Below are 10210 nucleotides of genomic sequence, written 5' to 3'. Positions count from 1 at the left end.
AATCTCAGCTGGGGGACAAGATTACTCAAAACCCCGAATCAACCAAGGTGATGTCTTCTGAGGTGGAGAGGTCAACCCCTTCTCAGTCTACAGATGAGGCTCAAGGCTGAGCGATAGCCATTAATCGCCGAGACTGAGAGGAGCTTTTCCTCACTGAGGTACAAAAGGAAGTCTGTTAACTACTGATTCCTTCCTTTTGAGAACCCAATTGCTCCACATGGTCGCTGTTGTAGCAGTTAAGTAATCCATTGTCTTGGCCCCAGCAGTTAGGATTTCCTGTAGGGATTGCATGGAATCTTGATTTGACAAGTCCTCGTGGCTCGTGAGGTAGCCGACTGTACCAGACCACGTGTCAAGCCAAGGAGGAGCCTCCAGAAGGGACATTGAAGCCGCTTCCATTGCCGAGGTTTCTGTGACTGAGAAGAGTCTGGAAGAGCAGAGTGTCTCTCCGAGGATTAGCCCGGTGTGAGCCTCGCCGTGAGGGGATCCAAGATCAGAGGAGAAGGATTAACATCTCTAATCTCGTAAAGGGCTTTTGTCTCTTAAACGGGAATTTATTGGATTCCTGAGACTTCAGGGAACCCGTTTCTCCCGCGACCGCCTGCGATACCTCCTCAGACGGCCTTCAGGGCGAACACACCAGGTTTAAAGGTTGCTCATGAATGGCAGAGGCAAGGAACAGTGTCATTGCACTAGCAGTTAGTACAATGCACTAGAGACTGACCATATATTATATGGTCAACGACTAAGCCTTCTCTCCATCCCAGCTAGGACCAGAGAGGGCCAGGCAATGGCTGCTGATGACTCAGCAGATAGATCTATAGGCTCCCCCAAACCCCCCAACCTTAGCTCACAAGGATGGTAAGGTTGCACACACTAATGGGACTAACGAGTCTGAGCAGGACTCGAACCCCAGACTGTTAAACACCAGTCAGAAACGTTACCAATCAGGCCACCGCCAGAAGATCAATTCTGGTCTTAGGGTTTGTGGTGGACGATATAGCCTGTCTAAGGCTGGAGCGTCAAGAGGTTGAGGAGACAGATGAAAATCGCCGAGGCATGAAGATATTACACATAGTTTTTAGAGTCCTTAAATAGGAGGATCTTAAGTCCTTCGACGGAAGCTATTCCGAGGAATCCTCAGGCTGTGCTAATTCCTCGCGTGTTATTACAGGTAAAGTGGAGACGCGAGTAGCAGACAAACCTTATGTCTTACCCCTCACATCTTTCTTATCGAAAGGGGAAGAAAGGTAGAAGTCTGGAGGTAATGGCGAAGACCGTTGACGAGAGTCAGAAGACTCTCTGACATAAGAGTAAAACTCTTGATGACGATGGTCACGCGCATAGTGCTAATTGTGTGCGTCCACGGACACTCTGTGCTAATTGTTACGAGAGCCCGACGACTCAGCGTAACTGAAACTCGAAGGTTCCAAGTCGTGTGAACTCGAAAGTCCAGCGCGACAGAGGCCCGAAGGACTCCTAAGGTCATGAAAACCCGTAGGATCAACATGACGAGAGTTCAAAGGCTCCCGATCATGCCTGCCGAAAGGGTGATCATCACGAGACCCCGAGAGGTCAACGTGAGGAGAACCAGTAGGCTCAAAAAGACGTCTTCTTACAGCACGAGGGGGAGAACGTCAGGGATGAAGATGACCCCTCTGCAGGGTAAGTTTGTTCTCCCGAAGGAGAACGTCGCTGAAGACAAGGCTCTCGCTCCGCCCCTGAAGCAGAACCAAAAGCGAAGGGGGAGGAGCGTGGATCCGCAAACTCCTACAAGTTTTCTCTCGTGAATGGGAGGAAGGCTCTCCCGAAGGAGATCGCCTAAAACAAGCTTTCTCCCTGCTCTATGGGGAAAACTGTAGGCGTAATAATCTCTTTCGCGAACGAGGGAGAAGCCCTCCAAAAGGGGGATATCGCCTAAGGCAAGTTTTCTCCCCGCACTATGGGAAAAAGTGTCGGCATAATAATTTCTCTCTCGCGAATGAAGGAGAAGTCCTCCCTAAGGAGGACATCGCCTAAGACAAGCTTTATCCCAGTTCTATGGGAAAAAAGCACAGGCATAATAATCTCTCTCTTGCGAATGAGAGAGAAGTTCTCCCGAACGAAGACATCACCTAAGACAAGTTTTCTCCCAGTTCTATGGGAAAAATGTGGCCGTAATAATCTCCCTCTCGTGAACGAGAGAGAAGTCCTCCCGAAGGAGGACATTGCCTAAGACAAACTTTCTCCCCTTTCTGTGGGAAAAAGGCATAGGCGTAATAATCTCTCTCGCGCGAACAAGAGAGAAGTTCTCCCGAAGGAGGACATAGCCTAAGACAAGTTTTCTCCCAGTTTTATGGGAAAAAACTTAGGCGTAATAATCTCCCTCTCGTGAGTGAGAGAGAAGTCCTCCCGAAGGAGGACATCGCCTGAGCCAAGCTTTCTCCCAACTCTTATAGGAAAAAAAAGTGTAGGTGTAATAATCTCTATCACGAACGAAGGAGAAGTTCCCCTTGAAGGAGGAACAAGCCTTAGACTTGCTTTTCCCCAGCTCAAGGGGAGAAAGCACAGTCTTCAGGGACGAGATAGCAGAAGTAAAACTCGTTGAGCTATCCGCAACTCTTCACGAAGGAGGGAAGGTTGTTGAATGGCTGAAGTGGGGAAGCTCTCCCTCGAAAGGGGGGTGGTTCTCTCACGCAGCCCAATTCCGAGGAAGGTTATCACTCCCTCGTAAGGGGAGGTTCTCTAACCCCTGGAAGCAAACCTCCTGGCAGCAATCTATGTTTCTCAACATCAAGTTGCTCAAGTTGCAGGTTGACAACGAGTGCTACCTCGTAACATGGGCAGCTCATGAGCTGCCACATGAAGCGCAGGATAACGAACAGAGCGGCAAAAGCCATCGGCATTGTGTTCTACGTCGCTGCTATCTGGGTGTTTTCTTTTAGCCTCTCTAACAGGTTTCCCCTTTTCCTTCTGCTCTCAACCAAAGAGAAGAAGGGCCGAACCCCTGCATCTTCTTCTGAGGTTTCACGAGACTTGTAATCCTTAACTCATTAGGGAGCAAAGGAACTGGGGAGGTTGTCCTGTCTGAAACACGAGAGCGTGGGATTGACCCCGCGAGTGTATGACCGAGATTTGCGTGTGTAGCGCTAATTGCGTGCGAACACCTTGCGTGACGGGAGTCTGAAGACTCTGCCATAAGAGTAAAACTCTTGATGGTCATGGGAGCAATCTTGGTTGAGCCCACGCGAACACTCCGCGCGACAAGAGTCCGAAGACTCTCTGTCATAAGAATAAAACTTGGTGACTTTTTCACGAGAACCAGAAGGTTCAGCATGATCGTGTGTGCCCCTGGAGGTTGTGTTGCGAGAATCCGAAGGGCCAGAGCAACGGGAAATGGAAGTTTCCCTTGTCACGAGACACCAAAGTGTCAGCGTGACTAAATGCACGAGAGCCCGAGGTTTCAGCAACCTGAGTTGCGAGAAAACAAAGGAATAACGCACCGGGAAACCAAAGTTTCCTTGTCACGAGACCCCAAAGGATAAGAAATTGAGAAGTCGAAGGCGAGAGCGATCTTCTCTGAAAATAAGGAGTGAAAGCGAGGAGAAGAGCTCTTTCTGACTTTTCTAGAGCGAACGGAGCCCCTCAAACTATTATGCGAAGAAGAGGACTTGAGGTCAGGACGTGCTTTGCCCTTGGCCGCGCTCCTGGCTTCTTAGATGATCCCTTGCAAGAGAAAGACGACAGCGAGGCAGAATGATGACGAGAGGGAGCGCTCTTCTTAGGTTTATGCCAAGAGCGCTTATAGTCTCGAGGCGAGACATCACAAGGACAGACAGAAGGCAAAAGAGAGCGAGCACGATAATGTCTCTTCCTATATCGACTGTCTCTTCAGCGAGAACATCTAGGTGAAGGAGCGCTAGCTCTCCTTTTTCTCTTCTCTCTCTCCCTCCTGACCTCCGATGAGGGCGATGACGAGGAGTAAGCACTCTTCTTAGGTTTGTGACGAGAGCGCTTATAGTCATGCGGCAAGACATCTCGTGAAGAGATAGAAGGCGAGGAAGAGCGAGAACGATGATGTCTCTTCCTATGTCGCCTGTATCTCCTTTTCTTCTTCTCTCTCTCCCTCCTAGCCTACGAAGAGGGCGAAGACGAAGAAGAGGAGGAGGAGGCACTGCGATATTTGCGCTCGCGAAGTTGTAATTTGTAGATGTGCAACGGAGTGCGAAGAAGGCGCCGCAGGAGCTGAAGTTACTATATCCACTAAAACTTCCGTGGGCGCCGACTGAGTTGATGGGAGGTAGGCGAGGTCCGGAACTCCCGAGAGTTCCAAAACAGAAGGGACCTGAGGCACTACCTTGCCCGTGAGGAACTGGTTCCTAACTTCCTCCGAAGGAGAACCAGGAAGTCCAAGGGCAGGCCATACCGCTCGTACATGATCTGGAATGGAAGCAGTAACAGAGTCATTCCCGGTGGCGGAAAGTATTGCCCCCTGGGGGAGGCAACGTGATCCGCCTGACCAAGAGGAATGGGGTTAAATCAATGGTGCCACTCTTCCTTGACTTCCCCCCGGAGGGACGCAGGCAAGGAAGAGAGGAAGAGTCTGAAGGGAGAGATCGAGAGGCCGAAGAAGAGGTCCGTAACTCCTTACCTTCGACAGTGATCCTCTCGAACTTCTCCCACTGAGAGGGCGACCACTTCTACACACTTAGCAGGGGAACCCTTCAGACCACCTATGACCTCTCTACCCAGGGCATAGGGAAAGAGGATCCACCTCCAGCGGCGACATAAAGGTGCCCGGAACACTTCCTCATAATAGTGGACATCACATCAAACAAAGAAAAAAAGAAAGATTAATCAAAAATCCAAAAAAGAAAGGCTAGTCTACCAGACAAAAAAAAAAAAGCAGGAGCAGCGGTGTTACCACTGCGACGGCTAGAATTCGATTGAAGGTAAACAGCAGCTACCGACCGGCGGTCCTCCCACCACTAACAGGTGGGTAACTACCTGCCCGATCATTGACGACCTTGTTAAGGTTTTCCTGTCATATTTCCAGCTTGCGCTAGAATATCTCCTATAGTAAAGAATGAGGGTTTGTATCAAGTGTAAGAACAAATATATATGTATATATATACAGTATATATATATATATATATATATATGTCTATATATATATATATATATATATATATATATATGTCTATATATATGTCTATATATATGTATGTATATATATATATATATATATATATATATATATATATATATATATATATATATATATATGTATGTATGTATATATATATATATATATATATATATATATATATATATATATATATATATATCATATATATATATATACTGTATATCTATATCTATATCTATACATATATATATATATATATATATATATATATATATATATATACCACTAGCATTTATTTGCGGTGAAAATAAGTGTTCTTTTCGAAGAAAAGGGGCATTTTTCGATAGGTAAAATCTGTTTTTTACTAGGAAAGCTTTTCTCTGTCCGTAACTATAATAAAACCAAGTTCTGACCTGAATTCACGAAGTTTAAGTACAGAGACATGAAGTCACTATAAAAGAATGGAATTATTAGCGTCAATTATTCTAGCCCTAAGAAAGTGATAAGCAAAAACGAGTTCTGTAACTTCAGTTATTATAGATATTGATGAAATATCCAGCCTTTTATAAAGGATCGAAACTATCCTCTGGTTAATGTAAATCTTGTTGGCTGTCTTTCCTACGCTTGTAACAACAAATCATATGTGATCTAGCAGATACTGACAAACACAGCCTACATACCATGGTGAATACTTCAAAGAAATAAATATGTCAGAGTTTTGGGTTAATATATGATAGTTTAATTGCTAGTGAAAATTAAATTCTCTATAAGAAATGGACGAGTGCTGGCTAGTTTGTTGTGTTTCTCTATATGTTCAATGGGGGCTGGGGCATAACAACTTACATAACGGTCTATTAAAATGTGAAGTATGTTTTTCACTCAGACTCCATCGTTTACATTTGAGAGACTGAAGGGGACTTACTACACATGCGGTTTTTTTTTTTTTCATGGATTGCGGAGCTTACTGTGCATTTACAATAGCATATCTGTCAGGTGGTTTTTATAAACCAATTAACAGCTTACAAATAGTTCTTCGTAAGTTCCCTTATGTTCTTTTACAACACCTATCCCCACTCCCTTTTCTCTTCAGTTTCATCATGGCTTCCATATGTCAAGGTTGTTCTCTGAGGGCATGGGAGATACATTCCCTCTATATAAGAAAAAATAAATGGGCATATGAGTTCCTACAGAACCATGGAGTCATACATTCAGATGTTCAATGCCCTTCCTGCCAACAGCTGTGCGTCTATCTTTAGATCTCAAGTTAATCAGTGGGCTTGTAATCGATCAGTCAAGGTTGCTAAGAAGGAAAAGAGTAGTGCATGCGGTTTTTCTGTAACCGCATTTAAGGACACTTTCTTGGAAAAGGCTCTCGGTCAAGCCTGGGAAATACTGCTGTTCGTGAATCATTTCTTTGAAAGGGCCTTTTTGCACGGCAATGTCACCTATAACTTTGGCTGGACATGACAAACTTCGGTCAACTGGAGGTCTTATTGTTCGGAAGTCACGGAAAATTACTGCCAGAACTTGGAGGCAATTGGTGGGTCTGGCATTGCCGTCGAAGTGGATGAATCCAAGGTCTATATATACCAGGTCAGCCAACGCGCAGCTTAAGCTGTGAATCACCCATACTGTGACGTCAAGCTTCCCCGTCTCACACACGTGGGTAAACAAAAAGGACCGTTGCCTTAGTTAGCTACCTAAAGAGGTAACGTAAACAATAGGAGACGCAGTGTCCATTATAATTTTATTCATTCATTCATTCTGTCACTAATAATGCCAAGTATTTGGCTGTTATAATAGACATGATAAAACTAAAAGCTCAAACATAAAATACCATCGCTTTCCAAAAGAAAAACCATACATAGACAAGTGGATACATGCATGTTGCCGTGCAGACAGAATTAACGTTGTGAAATCTACTGTTTGCTCGATTCATTTTAAACCAGAAAGAGAAGTTTTTGTTTTCTCAGATGTTCCACATTTAATTAAATTAGTTTAAAATAATTTTATTAACTCCGGTTTTTTCCTCAAGACTGGAGAGTGTATTTCAGATGACGGCATACGGGAAATGCTTAATAAAACCAAAAAAGAATATAGGCTTGCATATAAGATTAATGAAATGCATTCAACTGTAACAGGTCAACAAAGACAGCACGTTAAATTAGCAGTTCAATTACTGTCTAGGTCATGTGTCAGCTCATAAAATATTTATGGGAAAAGGGACTGTTGGAGTGTCAAAACTGGAATCAAACATCTGATTTTATTCTTTTAATAAATGATTGGTTCGACATAATGAATTCTTCCTCCATGTATGGAGAGTTTGGTAAAAGCAATGCTTTTGGTATTGATGTAGAAAAACAAACAGGTACACTGCTCAAGGTAATCGAGGTAATGAATACTGAGAGTTAAAAATCCTAATACAAGAAGTCTTTTCAAGTTTCAGAAAGGAATAATTTTATCATGTAAATCTACCATTGCTTTGTTTGATATGTTAAAAGGCTCTTATAGTATTGACTACCTACTTACACAAAGACTAAATCAAGATTGCCTTGAACATTTCTTTGGGTGTATAAGGCAAATGGATGGGCACTATGATCATCCTCATGCTGTGAACTTTAAATTTCGGCTAAAAAAAATGTTACTAGGAAAGGAAATTAAAGTATTAAGTGAAAAGTGTAATATCACCACTGTTGAAAAATCTCATGAAGCAGCCAAAGACGATGAATCTATCACGAAAAAAAGGGACTTAGCCTAACAACGCAGATATTCAGAAATTTAGATTTTTATTTAGAGAAAGATGCTTTAGACGAGGAAGAAGACCTTTTGAGAGCAAATAAAGAAATAAAGAAAGATATTGGGGGAGTAATTGAGGAAGAAGCTATTAAATACATTGGTGGATATATCATAAAGAAATTTTGTGTAAAATATCCTGAGTTAGGAAATAAGACTGAAGAAGTGCAAAGGAATGATACTTGGATAGCATGTGTTAATTGGGGGGAATTACATGCACCTTCTAGTCAGTTTTTTCAGTTGTTAATAATACGGGAGATTTTTAATGCTGTACACGGGGAAGCTCTCATGGAAGGAAAAAATTGTTTTAAAAAGCTTTATTTAGAATTAAAACAGTCTGGTATTGAAGTTCCTGACGATGTTATTGCTTTTTTTTGTTAAGATATCGGTATATTTTCGAATGCGATATCTTAATAATTTGATAAAGTATAGAAAACCTCATTGACTGTATGATAGATCTACGTTCTTAATGGGTCTCGCCAACACTAAGCCCCTTCAGATGACGTAGGTGCGCAGAAGAGGCTTAAAATCGGTACGCTGTCTGGCTGACCTGGTATATCTGGACCGTGGATGAATCCAAGTTTGGGAGGTCAAAATATAACAGAGGTAGGCCTTAGTCTGGTGTGTGGGTGTTCGGTGGCATGGAGCGGGAGAGCAAAAAAAATTTTTGTGGTCCCTTTGGTGGACCAACCAAGAAATGCCGAGACCCTTGTGCCCTTGATACAACGTTATATTAAGGCAGGGAGCGTAATCCACAGTGATTCATGGAAAGGATACAAAGATCTTGTCACTGTGGGGCATGTGAATCATTCACAAAATTTTGTGGATCCCAAGACAGGTGCTCATACTCAAAACATCGAAAAGCTGTGGCGGGATATCAAGAGTTACGTTCTCCGTGGCGGAATTCAAAAAGGATATTTTATTCAATATCTATCTCGTTATGTCTTTATCCGCCAGGTAAAAATTATTAGAATACGTATCTTAATGTTTCGTTTTTTCAATAATTAGTAAACTGAAGTGTGCTTATTTTTTCAGCACAAGATTTCCGAGCGCTTACATAATTTCCTGCTTCAAACTGCCAAAGTGTATCCCAACCCATCTACGTCTACGACAGGGTCAGTGACAGTTCTTCCTTTGTCAACGGAAGACAATCAGCCTTCGACCTCCCAAACTTAAGGTAAGGATTTATTTGTGAATTGTGATTTAGTTTTAGTTTGTGACCTGGGAAGGGGGTCCAGGGGCTTGGCCTCGGCTAGGGGCTGTGACCTGGGAAGGGGTTCCGGGGGCGTGCCCCCGGGTAGAGGTTGTGACCTGGAAGGGGCTCCGGAGGCTTGCCCCAGCTAGGAGCTGTGACCTGGGAAGGGGGTCCGGGGGGTTGCCCCCAGCTAGGGGTTGTGACCTGCGAACTACTAGGTTAGGTTAGGTGGGTTTGTTAGGTTCTGTACCCTTTTACAAATGTCAAATGTCTTGAATAATCATGTTTGGCCTATGTTCAGCCACTTACATGGGTAATATTTTACTGTATTACAGGGTAATGTAACCTAGGAAAAAAACTATTTTTTTATATTGCTGTAAATCACTCGTTTATGACATTTCCCCTGACATAAAAACTCCGGTTTCCCACTGGGGTCCCCCATAATTATCTTTATATAAGGGGGTCCAAAAACTCACGAACGCGTGGTTTGCCCCAATAATCAAGGTCAGAAATGCATAGAACACCCAGATAACGAGTAGGAAAAATATATGGTTCATGTATTTGGCTAGAAATTAAAGTACTATATATTTACCGAGTTTGGTTTACACGGCAGATTATTGGAGAAAACTGACGCATTTTGTGATTCACGATAATCCTTTATAAAAGAATCGACACTGATGCCGAATCCATGAACACTTGCTTCTAACACTAGATTCAGGTCGAGGGACGAGGCTTCACCTTTGAATCGGCGCTTCTTGTGTCTTTTAGTTTTGTGTGTTCCTTATTTTCAAAAGTTTTTCTCTTTTTCAGGGGCGTAGAAGCAGGGGGGGGGCTGGGGGGGGCTATAGCCCCCCCCCCCCCCATCCCACTTTTTTGCTGAAAATATGCTTTTAAACATACAGATTTACATTTTGTAAATTCATTTCATCTCTGGCAACAGCCCTTATACAGTCTCACCCTCCCACCCCACCCCCGCCATGTAAGTATCATGTTAGTACCCAGCATCATAGTTTCACAGTCCCGTCACTCGTCACTCTATTAGTTTTACAGAGAGCAGCCCCCATATTGGGAATCAAGCCACTTATAATGTTTGA

The 10210-nt window shown here is 43.4% G+C and overlaps 1 long non-coding RNA gene across 1 annotated transcript in view; it reads right to left on the bottom strand.

Moving 5' to 3' along the window:
* Positions 1-9817, bottom strand: part of LOC137627378 (uncharacterized) — a 40324-nt gene extending 30507 nt beyond the window's left edge. Inside the window, exon 1 of the long non-coding RNA XR_011041147.1 lies at positions 9709-9817. This is a non-coding gene — a long non-coding RNA (uncharacterized lncRNA). The remainder of the gene's footprint in view (positions 1-9708) is intronic.
* Between the last annotated feature and the right edge of the window lie 393 nt (positions 9818-10210).

Source organism: Palaemon carinicauda, chromosome 35, assembly GCF_036898095.1.
Source record: "Palaemon carinicauda isolate YSFRI2023 chromosome 35, ASM3689809v2, whole genome shotgun sequence".
Classification (NCBI taxonomy): domain Eukaryota; kingdom Metazoa; phylum Arthropoda; class Malacostraca; order Decapoda; family Palaemonidae; genus Palaemon; species Palaemon carinicauda.
The sequence above is the reverse complement of the archived record's forward strand: the minus strand, read 5'-3'. Positions and strand labels throughout refer to the sequence as shown.